This window comes from Hoplias malabaricus, chromosome 3 (assembly GCF_029633855.1).
Source record: "Hoplias malabaricus isolate fHopMal1 chromosome 3, fHopMal1.hap1, whole genome shotgun sequence".
In the NCBI taxonomy this organism is placed as follows: Eukaryota; Metazoa; Chordata; class Actinopteri; order Characiformes; family Erythrinidae; genus Hoplias; species Hoplias malabaricus.
Window position 1 is genome coordinate 59839820 of NC_089802.1, and position 18253 is coordinate 59858072.

An 18253-nucleotide genomic window follows, 5' to 3' on the forward strand; every position below is an offset into this window, starting at 1 on the left:
TGGGATGCTATGGATTGTTCAATGAGAATTAGAGTCTTTCCCTCCCACAATGCAACCAAGGCTTTCACCGTTAGGCGTCAATTTCTATTCCCACTAATCGCCTTTGGCTGTGACACGCTTCAAGGCCACGGATCCTCCTAGAGCCGTTCCGTGAGCGAGAACTATTCACACAGCTGGCATGGAAGTTAAATAAACCCATTGCATTTATAATTCCACTCCATCACAGCCATATTAACAGTGCCTTTAGAATAAAGGGAGAAGTGTCTTTGAAATGGCTCCTTTGTTCCATGCCCACACATGATGCTTTCAAACACTATTTTCAGACACAGCATCTTTATAGCTAATACCCTCGGCAGTCATCACACACACTCGCCTTATGGAAGGCTTAACATCTGGCTCATTCCCAAACAGTCATCATATCTTATTAGTCTGCAAGCCACACTGCACAATGCTGCGATAATAGTGGTCCTTTATAATGTGACTCCTAATACACTAATAGAGCAATCTGTCAAAGATTTTAGTTTTTTTCAGGAGAAAGGCCCTACAAGCAGCTTCCCTCACTGAAATCAAATCTACATTATCTGCAACTGTTCATGCCATAGATTTTGGTCACCGAGCTACAGATAGAGGGGTATAAATAATGTTGGATGAGCATGAAGATTGGTATAATGCATGATGATAAACTGACAAACGTAAAGATTCAGGCTTCTGAGTTACTGCTACTGCTATTAGCTTGTATTTTTTCTAATACATAATAGTATGTTACACACTAACTCAATTTTATTCCCTAGGTTTGTAGTGGCCAGTTATCACACTGGCCAAGACTCCCTTACCAACCGCAGCATGGGGTTTGAAGACTAGCATGTACTTTCTCCAGGACGCTTGATGCATCACAACATCATAATGAACAGCCACTAATGCAGCACTGAAAAAATCAACACACTTGGAGGAGAATATTTGCCATTACCACTGCCAAGTCCATTTAAGGTAACTTAAAAATGAGATGTTATTTGACATTGGTGGGATGATCTGTATATGCATTTTGTATGATGCTGATTGCTAGAGTAAAGGGATCTGTTTTTTTTCTTAACTTTGCTTCCTAGCTCCAGTGTAAATCTAAAAACTAAACTTCAGATATAAAACATTTCTTAGCTGTTAAATTTCATTCAGAGTAGGGGAGAAAAATTAAATACCTTTAAAAACAGCTGCCATGAATCTTAACTGCTGATTTGTGCAGTGAGCTATATATATATGCTAATGCTAAATCATCTGTTATGGTAGCTGTTACGTTTACAGCATATGCATTAAGCATACCCAGAGTTTGTGTCTCTACATGCATAGTGTAAACAGTGGATTTACCGTTAAGACACCCAGAATAAGCTAGGTATCTATAGAAACATTCAATGCCTACAGTTAGTGTTAGGCCAAGTTAAAAAACTAGCAGCATCTTACAAGTCAAAGATATGTAATTCAGTGAATAAAAAACTCAAGAAAGCTCACTGAGCAGGACTCATTGCAGCTGAATGGTCTCTGAACAACACATTGGACCATGACCTCCCATCTGCCCACTACAGTTGTTAAGATGTTCTTGGTCTTGAGTTTATAAGTAGCACTGGAGTTGCTCAGATGTGTGCACTTCAGTGCATCAGATCACATTTCAGCCTCAGAAGACAACAGCTTTACAATCATTGGGAAGAAAATGTTTTGTGTACTGGCTTTGCTGTCAATCACACAGGCATGTAATTCTGCTGCATTCTCCTCCAGATTTTGCTCAGTTGTAAGGACGCGATTCTGCAAGGGCTGTCATTTGCATTTGAATACACTGTTATATTGTGTGTGCTGTAAATAGCTACTATATTGATAGCAACAATCCAGATCCTTTGGAAAATCAATGTGCACACTTGCCACTCAAATGGCCCCAGTGCTGAGCGCAACAGAATGGAGCTTCATCTCGCTCTCTCTGTGGAGAATAGAATGTGTAATTCAATTACACTTTGTTACATTAATATTTGTTGGGCCAACCTTCAGACAGTGGATCAGCAGATGTTATACAACCCAGTCTCACCTGGGGCCTCAACAGCTGTTTGTGCATATGGTTATGTGTATAAAAACTACATGACATTTATGACATTTGACAGACTCTCATATTCATGGTAGCTTGCAGTTTTAATCACATTACAGTGCTTGGTTACTGCAGTGTTAGGAGTCTTGCCCAAGGACTCTTATGTGTAAAGTGCAGGGGTGGCCAACACATAGCTCAAGAGCTGCATGCGGCTCTTTTCCTGTACAAGTGTGACTCTTCAAATAATATAATAATAAAAATATAGCTGTTGGGTCTGTGTAGGTTAGGGCTATTCAATTTTCATTTTGAAATGGGGAAAAGGGGGAAAAAACTTTTCTGATTTGTAAACAGAAAATAGCAGGAATATCCTTTCTTGGGACTGTAGTCAGGGCAACTCGATCCGTGTTCACTTTCACCTTTTCTCACTGCTCTCTCTGTTCTCTTTCTCAGCAGGACAGCTTTAGAACCACACTCAGAAATTATATTACATGTGGCAAATTCAGACCACCTTAGTATTGGCCACACTGTCATGTGATTCTGGAGTGTGAGGAAATTTTGGGCTAATGTGTCCACATTTTATTTCTGTCTTAAAAAACAACTTTCTTTCTCAAAGTTTTATGATATGGAGCAGATATTGCGTGGAAATATCCATTCAATTTTCTGAAGTTCACACACATCACACCACTGCTGCACTCTCTTCACTGGCTTCTCTGTAGCTGCCTGCATCAGGTTTAACACTCTTATGCTTGTGCTACAAAGCCAAGAATTGACCAACTTTTCCCTACCTTATGGCAATGGTCAACTCGACTTGACCTGCCATCCCTCAAGACACATGGAGGACTAGTGTAAAGACTCTTCTCAGTCCTGGCACCCAGATGGTGGAAAAAATTTCTTTGTGACCTACTTAAGTGAGCACTAATCTACGTTCTCACCAAAATATACAGTATTGCATATATACTGCACCTATTCTTTTTAGGTAGGACCACTGACTAAATGTTGCATATTCCACCTATACTATGTTTTATTCTTTCTAGGCACCAACACTGGCCCTTGTTCTGGCAGTGTCGGAGCTCAAGGGGAGTTTGGACCTTAACCTATTTGTACTACCTAGGATACACATTCTGTCTGAACACTCAGCACTTTTGTTAGCCGCTCTGGATAGATCCTTTAAATGTAGATGTAAATGTAAATTCTGCTCAGCAGTGTCTCTGTTCACAGCAAGAGCAACTAAATAAAGTGAAAGTAAGCAGGGATAGTGAAGAGGAATCAAATCCCAGTGACAAGATTCTTTGGGCATCTGGAATTGAAACTCTTGGATTCTACTCTCAGTTTGCAATTGTCAGAATTTTGATTGCTGTAGTACAGTAGTTTGTGCATGCACATTATGTAAATATGTTATGCCTGTGGTTCCTGGAAGTAATGTGTTTTTATTCTGGCTCTTTTTGTCTGATTTCTTTGAACAGTCCCTTGAACTACAGCAACAAAACTTGTGGTCTGGCACCTTTAAATACAGCTGCAATACATGGGGTCTGGATACTATACATCTTCAAACTACAAGTGATAATTTTTGATATATACAGAGAGACAAAATAACAGGTAAAATAAATATTGGCCACCAGGTACAACAGCATTTAGGGGCCAGTCAATGGTCTTCTGGAGATTAAATATCTGTGCCTCGCATTGGCACCTCATATACGTTCTACCGTAATTTAACATAATGTAGATGCACAAGCGGAACAAGATGCTGTCAGGTAGTCCACATGATTCACAGTTCACACACTTTTGGAGAAACACTACAAAGTAGGATAAATGAAAATATAAAAGATAAATTACATCATTTTCATCTGCAGATGTAGACAGGACATATAATACATGCATTATAACACAGTAAATAGTCTTTTTCTATATATTTCATTTTTCAGTGGAACTGAAGCCCCCTGAAAGATTGATAAACAGTTAGTATTTGGTTACAAAGTTTGCGGACACCTGGCTTAGACCAATACTATGGGATGCTCTGATACAACACTTGATGAGCTAATTAGTTAGTAGCACTTTACAATACTTGTGCACAAATAAGCATATATTAATGTCATTAATGATCTGCTCATAGTGAATTAATACATACATTAATGCTTAATATATCAGGAATAACAAAGGATATACATTAATAACCATGTTAGTCATACATAAATAACCATTAACAAGGTAAACATTAAGTATCAACATCTTGTTAATTCAGGGACATAAGCAGTGATTAAGATTATTATGAGTTTATTAAGAGTTTTGTAATTACTTTCATAAGGTCACACCTGACTTTAGGGTTGCTATTGGCCACATTAATTAATTAATTTGCTTAAACCACTTTACCCACGCAGAGTAAAGTGGCAGAAAAAAAAGACCATAAGGAAATTATTCACAGGTTTTTGTTTCTGTTTATCAAAAATATCTCAAAATTTGGCCCTTATAGTTTATATAGTATGTGTAATATGTTTTGACTTATTTATAATCTAGTAACCATTTTACACACCTACCTAACTCTTTATAAACTCATAATAATCTTCACTGCTTATGCCCCTGCCTATAATTTTACCTACATCAATGCACAAAGATATGTAAAAAGATATGTAACACACAGTATCCAAATAGATCCAATATGTAAAGGATCTTAATTAAGGTAAGTCATGGTATTAATTAGCAGACTGAATAAACAAGTTGATACTTAATGTTTACCCTTGTTAATGGCTATTTATGTATGACTAACTTGTTTATTAATGTATATCCTTTGTTATTTCCTGATATATTAAGTGTTAATGTATATATTGATTCACTATAAGGAGATCATTAATGACGTATTAATATATGCTTATTTGTGCACAAGTATTGTAAAGTGTCACCCCAAAGTCTAGATGGGCTAGAGGATTACAACCCCCTAAAGCACTGAGTTGTGAAGCAGTGGAACTGCATTCCCTAGAGTTGGGAGAGCACCAGGATAGGTGTTTGTGCATGTTTGTGCCATTCATGTCCTGAGGCCTTTAATATGCCTGGTTTATGTATTTGTACATTGTGTGCAAGTATGTAAAGTGTGAGAGTTTATAATTGTGGCCTGTGTTCATGAGTGTGCTTTACATGTGTGTAGATGACTGTCCGATTGTGACGGATGCCTCTGCGTGTATGTAAGTAGTGTTTTGAACAGTTTTAAGTATGAATCTGTGTGTTTGTGAGGGAGTGGATGACTGCACTGCGTTTCTACCCAGACTGCAAGGTTGGATGAGTAGTGTGATGTCCAGTGAAGCAGTCAGCTGGAAAACCCTCAGTACGCAGGGCAATAACACCACACTTCAAAAAAAAAGAGGCTGGGCACAATAAGGCCAGGCTTGTTTAACAGTGCGCTTCGTAGTGGCCGCATGATGCAACTGATCCCAACTCCCTCCGACTGGGCAAATGATTTAGGAGCTGCTCTCTAAGCACAGATACAGCAATCTGCTGAGACAGGCCTTTCTGAATGAGAGTGCATTACAACATGATTCAGCGCTTTTACCAAGTGTTTGAGTGTGTGTATAAGTGTGTGTGTATGTGTGTGTGTCCCTGTGGGGGTGTGTAGTCATCCATACCGGCAATGAGGAATGAAGTGGAGGTGGACAGGGTGCTGCACTTGCTGCAATATTTCTCAGGCATTTCTGCCCACAACAAAGAAGAAGGGTATTTGGAACATGAGTCAACAGAAAACACTGTCCTTGCTTCTAGGAACATGTCCAGGAAATAAAATACCTATAGCCATAAAGTATGTTGCAAACTAGAAGTGAAGCAAGGCCATGGTTAATCACTAAGCCTGCAGGGACCCCAATGTTGGAACATCAATTCATCATTTAGGCAGTAGTACTAGTAGTGGTAGTTGTAGTAATGGTAGTTGTAGTAGTATATTAGTAGTTGTAGTAGTATTAGCTGTTGTAGTAGTATTGGTAGCAGTAGAAGTAGTGGTAGGTGTAGTAGTGCTAGTTAGTACTAGTAGAGGTAGTTGTAGTAATGGTCGTTGTATAGTACTAGTAGTGGTAGTAGTAGGTGTAGTAGTGAGAGTTGTAGTAGGTGTAGAGGTAGTTGTAGTAGTATTCAGCTACATCAAAGTCAATTTCAAATCGTGCAGTCATATAAAGACTGTTTCATACATATATATGTATTTTTTTGTAGCTTGGGCATGTTTAATATATTCCTGGTCAAAATTCCATTTAAACTAATGAATTTACAATGGGTGTTTGATTTGTTTAGAGAGTTACTGAGCTGGAGCTTATTGCTAACTGAAACCTTGCAGGTTAAAATCATTTTTGGCACCATACTAGCATAAATTTAGTTGGTATCCCTGATTCATAATACTGTCCTAGCCATAACAGTGTAATTAATCTGTCACAGAAGACATTTTCTGCTGTCATGAGATGCACCGGAGCATAAAGTCAGAACGCCCAATGCCAAATGCGCTCCAGGAACTGACTTGTAGAGCAAGGAACTGAGTGAACTGGATGAGTGGGAGAGGTGTTTCTGATCCTGAACTAATAATCTAAACAAACATCCTTGACTTCTCTAATGCTCTTGTAGCTGTATACAGTCAGATCTTTACACAATTGTTCTAATATAGTTTAAAGCCTTCCCAGAAATGTAGAGGTTGTTATTTCAGTGAAGGAGGAGACAGGCTTACTATTAAACTCAAAACCAGAAGCAGAACTCAGTAAAACATCTTAAGGAGGGTGAAGGTGAAGGTGAAGGTTACTGTGAGGTCAGGGTTAGTGTAAGGATTAGAATCAGAGTGAGAGTTTGTACTCACACTGACAAAACAAAAAAAATAATGAACCCAGATTGCGGCAACTCTCGGCAGGCAGATTAGACACAGCGTCTTGCCACAAGGGGTGTAGAAGCACTTCCCCTCTGCCCTCTTAAGAGGCTCTCAGAGGCTCCTTTTGTGTAGGTTACCTCTCGGTGAGTGACGGGTGACTGCTGGACACCTCTACGACACTCGACAACATTGTCCCAAGGTGACGGACTCTGGGAGGCGGCGCATCACTGACAAAGAGAAGCAGGACATTAACCCAGAGGGATACGTGCAGGACGCTCTGCGCCACATTCGTCCCTGTCATAGCGGCGCTTCAGGCTGACATTTCTCAGAAGGATAAAGTCCCCACACACAGCCAGGGATTCCCAGGAAGATCTCAGCAACACTGTAACACTTCCTCAGCCTCTGTCCTCAGATTTATCCCAAATAGAGCCTTTCTGGGACCGGCCAGGACTCCACCTTCTGCAACCTACTCCTGTGCAGGATCTACAGGCCCAGCTGCAACATCTGTGGCAAATGTTCTTTTTTAATACATTTCATTTGAGAAGAAATGGTGAGTATGTGTATACAGACATTTGGATGTATAGTGCAAATGGCATTTGAAATGAACAACAACAGGATTAATAAAACTAAACTTGGGTATTGGGTGGCGCAGCAGGTAAGGTCTCAGTCTCACAGCTCCAGGAACCGGGAGGTTGTGGGTTCAAGTCCTGCTCTGGGTGATTGTGAGGTGTTGGTGTGTTCTCTCCCTGTCCACATGGGTTTCCTCTGGGTGCTCCATTTTTTTCCCCACAGTCCAAAAAACACGTTAGTAGGTGGATTGGCTATTCAAAAGTGTCCACAGGTGTGTGTGTGTTTTTGGGGACTGGCGCCCCTCCAGGATGTATTCCTGACTTGCGCTCAGTAATTCTGGGTAGGCTTTGGAACCACCACGACCCTGAACTGGATAAGTGGTTACAGACAATGAATGAATGAATGAATTTTGGTATATATGACAAAAAGCAAGTAATGTGCTACAATTGCTTATTAAGCTTCAAAAGACTTTAATTTACATCAATCAAATAATAATAATGATAATAATAATAATAATAATAATAAAAACAATTGGCTTGCAGGGCATGCATATATCCTTTAATAAAATAAAATATGAATAAATTGACTCAATTAATTTGCAGTTTAACCCCTTAAACACTAATCTGAAAGTGAAGCCACACTTACACACAATATTTTATATTATTATAATATAATCGGTAATACTTACTGAAGATGTTTAATAATTTAAATTAATAACACCATTTGTGCTGTATCAAATGTCCATACCAATCACTCACCTGTCTCTATGACCATCTCTGTCTGCAGGAACCAAAATGTGCTCATCCAGCTGGAGACAAATCATCTGCTTCACATCACCACAGAAGCAGCAGGCCAGCTGGATTGCGTGAGGAAAAACAGGCACTGTCTCTAGAGAGTGAGGTCCACAACCACTTGACCCCCTGGCCATGCCGCTCAAAGCCCACAAGGGCATCTTCCAAATGACCGCAGACAGCCACATCTCCTCAGAGTACGCCTGTCCAGTACTCACACAGTGTCCACAATGGCTCATAGGGCTTCGTGACATCAGGAATAGCCCCTAGGTTTTGAATTAGGTCAAATACAACAGCAGAAAACAACAACTCAGTCAACTGCATGGACTTTATTAAAGGAGTTTCTTAAAGGAACAATGCCTCATTTGATGTTTTAAAAGGTGGGCCTCAAAAGCATGGATCCTCTGATCTTTAATAAATAATAGGAACTGCATCACCCAACATATTGTCCATGAAACGGGAGACCACTTGTTTCATTTCCTTTCAAAACAAATTACTCATCTTTCTGTTTGGGGTTAGATAGATGATGACCCACTTGCAAAAAGAAGTAAAGATTTAAATAAATATAAAACTTAGATTTAGAAAATATATAAAGATGCATAGAAAACAGTACTCATAAAAACCACACAAGACCTGGAAGACAATAGAACTGTTAGCAGAGACACAGGACATACATTTTCATCTTTAAGAGATAGGAGAAAATCATACTCCATTCTTGTTTATGACCTGAACCAGGTGTTCTGAAGATCCTTTAACCACCTACATGAGTTGTATTTATTTGATCAATAAACAATTGATTGTTTATAGTCAATCAGTCAGCCTGATAAATAACGGGAAGAGCATGTAAAAGCCCCCAGCAGAACTTTTCACAAGCATGTTCATTTAAAGACTGATTTCTGAATCCTTCAGTTCTACACAATGTCATATTTTAATTAGGAGCTGTAGAAGGTTAGTAAAACGATTCTCTGACATAATCACTATACCACCATGTCAGAGCAAACATGGAAGCAGTTTTGGCAAATGGTGCAAAACTGAGGAGATTTAAACTGCACATAAACAGAATAAATGCAATGTAGTCTAGAAACGCCCGAATGCGGAATGTGTTTGTGGTTAGATAAATTATGAGAGGCAAAAAAAAAATCTTACCAGCTTCTAAGCCTGAATTTTAAAGGTGTAGAAAAATAGCACTGCAGATTTCACTGGGTGGTCTATCAGGGTGGCAAGGTGGCACAACAGATTTCCTGCCATGAAGCTCCAGTGTCCTTTGGGCTTGGGTTTAATCTTTATCTACAGTCAGAAAAGTGATACCCTCAAGGGTTTATATTCTGTACCTTGAATTAGGGTACATAATTATATCTTATTCTATAATAACTGTATATTTTAAAATTGTATTGATTTGATACGCGCCATTTCATCTCCAGGACCTATAAAATGTTCTTTTATTTTACAAAACTCTATATATGCCCTAAAGGTATATTACCATACATTGGACCCTAAACCACTGTTTGTACCTTTAGTGAACAATAACGTACCTCTTTTGTACCTTTTTTTTTCAGAGAGTGTAGACTCTTTCTGAGTTTGATGTGCTCTCCCTGTGTCTGTGTGATTTTCCTCCAGGTTCTCCGGTTTCCTCCTACAATCCTTAAACACATGTTGTGAAGGTTAACTGGCTGTGTGATTGTGTCAAGTGGTGTGAATATGTGAGGTCCTGGGTGCATGTGTGACGCCCTGTGAAGGACTGCTGCCCCATCCAGGGTGTGTTCCTGCCTTGCGCCCTGTGATTCCAGATAGGCTCTGGACCACTGCAACCCTAAACATGTAGCAGTTTGATGAGATGTATGGGGGTGTTCTGTGACTGACTGCAGGGAGCTCTCAATCGTTGCTCTTTAATATTTTACTGTAAAAATTAGGTTGGAAAAACTCTGGAGTATTCCTTTAAGCACTGCTTTGAACGCCCCACTGCCATTGCTGGAAACACAGGCAAAGCAGTTTCCACTGAAGCGACAATCCACCTTCTCTTTTTCCCTCCTCCCTTCTTTTAATATGAAAGGTTTCCCAAGAAAGGCAATTGTACGTGAGGACCAAACCTCCTGAGGAGACATCAAGCCGATATTAAAAGAACAGTCTGTTACCATTTAGATCAAAAAAGATTAAAGAATAGAAAAACCCTGACACACTTTCCAGCTCTCAGTGCCTCAGTCCTCACACAAAGCCGCTGAATGGCTGAGCGCTGATGTCAACAGCAGATGAAAGGACTCCCACGGCTTTTTTATTTCTACACCGACTACTACATGGGGCAGTATTGGGCCTGGGCTCAGAACCAGGGGAAAAACATATAGTTATTAAGAGAAGAAGATATAATATAGCTGGGGTCAGTTCTGACACACATTGGGAGAGCGCCTTAGCAATGCAACCTACAATCAGTTCTCGTCACAAGGTGGCAGTATCCCATCAAGATTAAGCCGGAATAGTGCTGGGGGACTCTCGGGCATCTGCTCAAGTGCGTGTGTACAATCCTACAGTGATGCCTGCAGACATGAACGTTGACTCTCATTGACCTCAATGGATCAAACTACTGCCATGACGATGTGCTTTGATTTGTTGAGAGAAGCTGCTGTGGGAGATGTAGGTAGGTCAAAGGAATCCATGCGTGGAGCATAACTTTACATTACTAATGATACTCTCTTGTCAAAATGTTGGATGACATATAGATTACTGGGAGCTCTGATGATAAGCTGGCTCAGCAAGGATGAAAGAAGGGGGAGATGGGGAAGCACTTTTAGCTGCATATTCCTCTTTCAGGGCTCCACTGCCATATAAGATGCATAGGCGTGATTAGGAATTTTGCCATTACACTTGTGTTCTAACTCAAGCATGCAGAGGTCACTGAAACCAGGGGTGAATCAAACACCTGACCTTTTAGACCACTGACTTTCATTCATTCATTCATTCATTCATCCATCCATCCATTGTATTTAACCGCTCATCAAGTTCAGTGTCCTGATGGGTCCAGGAATCCCTGGTCACAAGGTAAGAACACACTTCACACACAGTCACACTCTCATACCTATGTATAATTCTGAGAAGCCAATCCGCTTACCACCATTGTGTTTGAGATTGTAGGAGGAAACTGGAGCGCCTGCCGGAAACCCACACAGACAAAGGGAGAACACACCAAACTCCTCAAGATGACCTGAGGTGGGGCTTGAACCCAAGCCCAGGGTCCTGGAGGTGTGTAATAGCTGTCCATTCAAAAACATATGCAATAATAATTAATATAAGACTGACTTATTCCGTACGTCTTTACCAAGGCCCTCCTCACATTTTGAAACGTCTCTGTCCTTGACATTTATACTTCATGATTCTCTATTCTGAAGCCCTTCCCTGTTACTTGAAGAACACTGGAAACATTGTTTACTGAAGACTAAAATACAGTTTGGACTGTTGGGAGAACATCAAAAAACAAGAAGCTGCTTTTTCATAGTTAGCAGAAGGAAGACAATAGTGGCATATCTGTAAAAACGAGCCGAAAACTGCAGCTCTTTGAATCAAGTGGGACTGGTGTTTTTCACACGCGCTTTGAGAAATTGCACAAATTAATAAAAACAATTACAATCTGATGCTTTGTCTTTGCCCAGTATTAACTGTAATACTAAATGATTTTATTAACCAGTTCAGAACTGCTTACATTTTTTTTTTTTAAAACCAAGCTCTGTATTCTGCACGATTGCCAGGCAACCACATTACACAGGTGAACTGGAATCAGCCCTTCTGTTTTAAAGAAATACAAGTCAATCATAGCAAAATAAGCATGAGACAAGATGTACTGCTGTCAGCCCAAGACGAACGGATCAATTTCACATCAAGATCAATTTCACAACACTTTAATACCACAGTGGACTTCTAAAAAAAAAAAAAAAAAAAGCACCAACCCAGCCAGATTTTAGACCATTGGCCAGTTTTATGGTAATATATTTCCTTTTGGGGTTTCACTCCATTCAATGTTCAAGTGAAGTTTGCTCTGATAAACCCTGATCCTTCCTTGGCTGTACCTCCTCTATTGTGCACATATGGCTTTTAGGCACTTTTTGGAAAAGTTTTGTGGAGTGTATGTGTGATGTCATTCCTTTTTGATACCAAACATGTCCACATGGTCAAAATGGACCCAGGGGTATTACTAGAGAGTTTATCCTCACTTTGATGCAGTAACAGCTTCTGCTCTTCAGAGAAGGCTGATGTTGGAACATTTTGTGAGGATTTGATGGCACGCAGCCATGAGAGATATTGGACGATTAATTCTGGATCACAAAAACCACTCCAGCTCGTTGCATAAGTATTCAATGGTGCATCACTATTACAGAGAGCACCGTTCCGCTGAAACACAGTGCAATGCTGGGGTTTATATCCCGCCAGTCGGCCTGTTAGACACATGCTCAGGTGCTGGAATCCAGAGCGGTCCATTCCTTTCAAGTCTTCTATGGAGACAAACTAAAGATGTCTGTGTCCATAATGTGCACCTTAAAGTAACTAAATCAATAATTATAAGAATTATAAGGTCTATGAACCTGTTACAGAGTAGCATAGTTTATGTTGGTAAAACATCTTTTGGCCTTTTGGAGTGAAGCAGAAACTGGGCTTATTCTAGGTTTAGACTGATTTATCTGAGGATGTAGGACTACTCAGTGTCCTCTGAACCTGTGCCAGGTGAGGCCACTGTCTCCTAAAAGCTACCCCCTCCCCCTCTACCCTTACCCCTTTTCAAGAAAAGCAGGAAGTTTGATCACATCTCCTCTAATCTGTCTTTAGGTTCTGTGTTTTGGCTTCATTTCCCTGCGGCTGCTTCCCTATTGCTCTGCCCCACATATCTTCTCAAGAGTGGGTTTTCCAGCTCAGAAAATCCTGTAGGGAGTCAGAGAGCTTCCTGCGTACGTATACTACACACTACTCCTTTATTCGCTCAAGCTCACTCCACTTCCTTGTCATTCGTCAACAAGCCTGATTTATTTTGACAAAAAACAAATAACTTTCAAGGGTCAAACTGGATGAAACCTGACCTCTAAATGGCTATTAAGCAAAGGGTTATTCTGTGATATCATTTTCTCTAGAGAGGTTTGTCTGAGTGCTCTCTTGCGATTAGTGGTTGACCTCCTCTGAGATGTGTGTGTGTGTGTGTGTGTGTGTGTGTGTTTCCCTCAGGTGAGCCTGAAGCACTGACCCTTTTTCTCTCTCTCTTCCAGATGGTTCCACACACCTGTCCACAATCTTCACTGTTGAGCTCTGTTTGTTGTAAATGTGTGAATGCACAGGTGCTCACAGCCCTATTGGGTTGCTGTGGTAAACTATAAACACACACCTGCACCTGCTCTCAACAGTGTTTGCCCAAACAACACAAAAAAAAACTAAGTGGGGTTTGAGCAATATTTATGATTTTGATGATAAATTATGTTACAGTATGTTTCTGGGTGTATAAACACTGACCAAATGCATGATGTGAATATACACTTCATTCAAGATATTTGAAAATTATACACACATATTAGAGCAACTACTGCCAATGCAATTATGTTAGATAAAAGGTCTACATTAGCTTACAATCCAGCCTACCCACACAGAGAGAATGATATCCATTCTGCTCTCTTTGACTTTTGGATTGAACCTGTGAACTTCAAGTAATAGGTATCAGTTATTAGATTGCAACTGATATTTTTAAAATTATTGTATTAATATATTATTTAGTATATTTTGCTATGCACCCCTACTTCCATTAATCACAGTGTCAGTGTTGACACTGCAATAACTTATTCTCAAAAACAGTTTTTACAGTAATTCTCAAACACTTCTCACACCACTTTACAGTGCTAACTCAGGACAGACACTCTCCACGAACATGTTTCTTATGAGAATAAATGAGTGACGCAAAAGCTCAATAAAAAGCACATTTGCCCAGGGTGTCTTTAGTGTGTATGGCAGTGGTTTCAGCCATCCAAGAATTCCTCCAAACAGCTCTTTTGAAGCAGCAACTGCACTTCTGGAGTCACCCAGAGATGCTTGCTTTATTAGCCACGCAATGCCTATAGGATTACAGTGGGTTTTGTGCTTGGCTGGAGCCTGCTGCTCCGCTCCACTGGGCCTGAATTCGGAAAGTCTGGATGGCTATAGTCTGGGGTTGTGTGGAACAGTTCCGGCTGATTTACTGAACAGCCATAACACTGTGTAACACACTGCTCCACTCACCTGCACCAGACACTGGCGAGTGTACAACTCAGAGCAGAAAACACACCTCGTCTCCATCCATTATCCATTTCTGCAAGCAGGATGTGTGTGGGGCATTTGATCTCTCTCTTTCTCTCTGTGTGCAAGACACACTTGAGCTCACCTGACTCCCCTCCATTTTACCAAGTGATGGAGAGTGGGCTTCACTTTACTGAACTGATTTCTTGTAACTAATGAAATCAAATGTCTGATTCAGTGATTTACTGTTACACACAGTCAGACACACCACTGATTTAGCAGGGTTCCAAAGTCTTAATGCAACCAGAATATGCACTTCATCACCGTATGTTTTATATCAAGCTTTCAGACACTGAACAGTTGTTATGAAACATACAGCAATGAAATGCATGTAAATGTGAATTTAAGAAGATATGCCAAAATTGAGAAAGCGTCCTTAGACCCCAAAGGGTTAATGTCTTAAATTCCCACATGCGTTAACGTATTTTTATTTCAGTAGATTTGCTTTCAGTTTTCAAAGAAGATTTGTTTTCCCCACACCAAACGTTCCAACAAATGTTCACTCTTACAAACTAATAAACAAAAACAGTGATATACAGATTTTTATCAGATAGAAGCAAGAAAGAAGTAATATTAGCTTGTAGTAGTTTTTGGTATAGTAGAAGTTTCTAGTATTGATGGTCTAATTTTGGTGGTCTTGATTTAGTGGTGTACCATGTGTTGCACAGCTGTCAGGAGATCTATTATCTCTCATTTTAGAAACTCTGTTTCTTTTTCCTCTGAGGTTCCCTTTCCTTATGCAAGTGGGTTATAGCTAATCTCCTCAGAAATAGCTACTGAAAAATAAATGCTGCGGCAAGAGTTTGTTCGACTCGTAAAGTGGTTTGATCGAGCTGATCTGCTCGTGAGTAGGTACACTAGTAATTACAATCCACCCTTTTCCGCAGGGTGGATAAACAAGGACCACGTTAGAGCACCTGATGTAATACCGTGAGCAGAGGTCAAAGCACACGAGGCCTAAAAGAGGACCTCAGATAACAGGATGTTGTTTTTCCCAAAGCTATGTCTTCCCCTTCCAGCAAATATTTGTTCACAGCTGTTCCAGGTGCCACTTCAAGAGTCATAGTAAGATGGCGAGAAAACACACTGCGCAAAGTGTCTCCTCTTTAAACAAAGTAAGAGCAGGAGTTATTAGAACGTCAGCAGGAAAAAAGGGGGCCGAGGGGCTGATGAAACAGGGATCCAGTTAGAAACAGAGGGTTTAGCAAATCCTTACACGTCTCCTCGACCCGCTCATCAAAGACAATCCACGAGGCAAACCCCTTCTTCACACACACGTACATGCTCTCACACACTCGCATACACTCTGATGCAGCCTCTCATCCCCGCAGGAGGGCATTAAAGTTTGAAACCGGATTAATAGTTTGCCTGGCTCGCCGGCAAATTGAATATATCTCGGCCGGCTGTCTGTTTGCCTGATGCGCTCGGGTGATGTCTCATCCAGAAATTGAGTCTCTGGTTGCCCGTTTGTAAAGAGTGAGCGCTGGGCTCTAAAAATAGCCCCCAAATGACCTACTTTTTCCATTAGGACTCGTGCGCATTGTTTGGCAGAACAGAGGAAAACGAGGGGGAAGATATTTCAATTGGTTACGAGAATGGATTCAGGAAATTAGATTTGATCTGTGAGTTTGTTTGCGCTGGTGGAGGGCTTACGGGGTCCAGAGTGGTCCGAGTGGTCTGGGGCAGGTGAGCTGGGTTGGATGGATTTGTTTTCTCTCTGTTTTTTTTCAGCCTCTGGGGTCTGGTGCATGGCTGAACTGCAGCTCAGTGCAGGCCGGCAGTGCCAGGGCAGTGAGAGATATGGGCTCTGAGGAGATTGCTCTGACATGCTTGTCGGATTGCGTTCTGACCGACGAGGTTGCCCTGGGCAATGGGAAATGACACCCCACCCCCCTCTCTTTCCATATCCATCATGTTTGCGGAATGCTGCAAATCAGCCTGAGAGAAATCCATAACTCCAGGTATTCAAACCTAAGCTCAGACTCACCAAGCAGTAAACATTGCATCAACTCAGCAGACTGCCTGCTGCAGTCAGGATTGTGTTCTTTCTAAACCACTCTTAAAAACAAAGCTTCCTAAATGCTTCATGGCTGGTGAGAGTTCTTGAAAAAAAAAGTGTGTGGGGGTCCTTTAATAAAACAAAACAAAACAAAGAGACAAACAAACAATAACAACAACAAGAAAACATTATTACAAATGCAGATTTGTTGAACGAACCCTTGTTAAGACATTTAGGTAAACAATAGCAGTCTTCCAAATATATCCAGTCTGTGGTCATTTAACATCAGGGGTCCAGCTGATAACTCAAGCAAAACAAGTTAAAATCTATGTCCAAAATTTGAACACACCCCTTAAGGAAGTGTCCATTGAAATCTGGAGACCGGGACCATCACCGGGACCATTCTGTGGAATGACAGAACTTCATCCATTCGTTGTTTTTGGATGGAATTGGAGTGTAGGTTGTTAACAAGACTTAGTCCTCCCAGGAATGTTCCAACATTGTGGACACGTGGAGATGTTTTGTTGTACACAAACAGAATTAACAGATAGCATAAAACAAACTGAGACAATCTGGAGCAGCTGCTCATGAGTTTTATATCAAGAAACCCATGTAATGTGTGCATTGCAAAAGTGGGTCCCTGTTTTGCTCTCAGGTCCAAACCCTTGCACAGGCGTTCCCCTAAACCCGGGAAGGGTTTATGGCCTATGGCAAGAATTGGGGTGGGGGAAAGAGTTTTGACAGCAAAATCCTGGAAAATTTTGGCAATTTTGAAATCCCGGGCAGACGCAAAGAGGACATCTTTGGCAAAAACAGGATGTCTGCTCACCCTATTAAATCTCTTCAAAAGACCATGGTATAATTTTAAGAGCCATTAAATAAAAATGTGATCGCTGCTGGAGGTCTGCATTTTGTGTTGATTGAAGTCTGTCTGGCCAATCAGCGCTCTGCAAGTTTACATGGTTTAACCCCTAACTCAGCTTGCTTGGAACCTCACACAAGCAGGTAGTGGTTTCATGGCCCAGGTGCCAGATCTGCCTTGTGGAAAAGCAAAAGAATCCAAGGTGAGCAGGTACCATGCAGTGGAATATCACCATTACTGTTACTTATTCCACTCAGTCCCCTCTTCCTGTAGGAGGCAGGTAAGTATGCTGGGGAGTTATTGGCTCCACAATGTAACATAATTTTGTACTCTGCCACCAGGGCATGCTGGATGCTCACAATCCTCTGATTGGTCCCTAATATTGTTCTGCTTGTGGTTTGAGCGGTCTCAACACTGACACCTCAATTACTCACCTTCTGGATCATAATGAGGAATATGTCATGTACAGTTATGTACACATTACAGTACAACTAGTACATCATTAAAATACAACAGCAATCAGAAAAGAGGAATCTAACCTCACCTTAACCTAAACATCAGGAGTCAATAGATCAGCTTCTAATAAAGGCTGCGGATGCAAAAACCCAATGTGCTGCTAAATGCCCCTAGTCTGCCATGAACTGTCACATGTTCCATTATCCTGGGAACAATCAGTCATTACAAATAGCACACTGGTACCTGTTGATTTTCTGGAAAAGGCCATTAGCAGAGCTTATCAACAGAAGAAGAAGGCTTTTACAGGCACCGCATCACAGTTACAGGTCTGACAGCATGAAGCCCAACAAGCTTGTAAAGATTGTACAGATACAGATGACCCAAAATTCTCAGAAAAAAG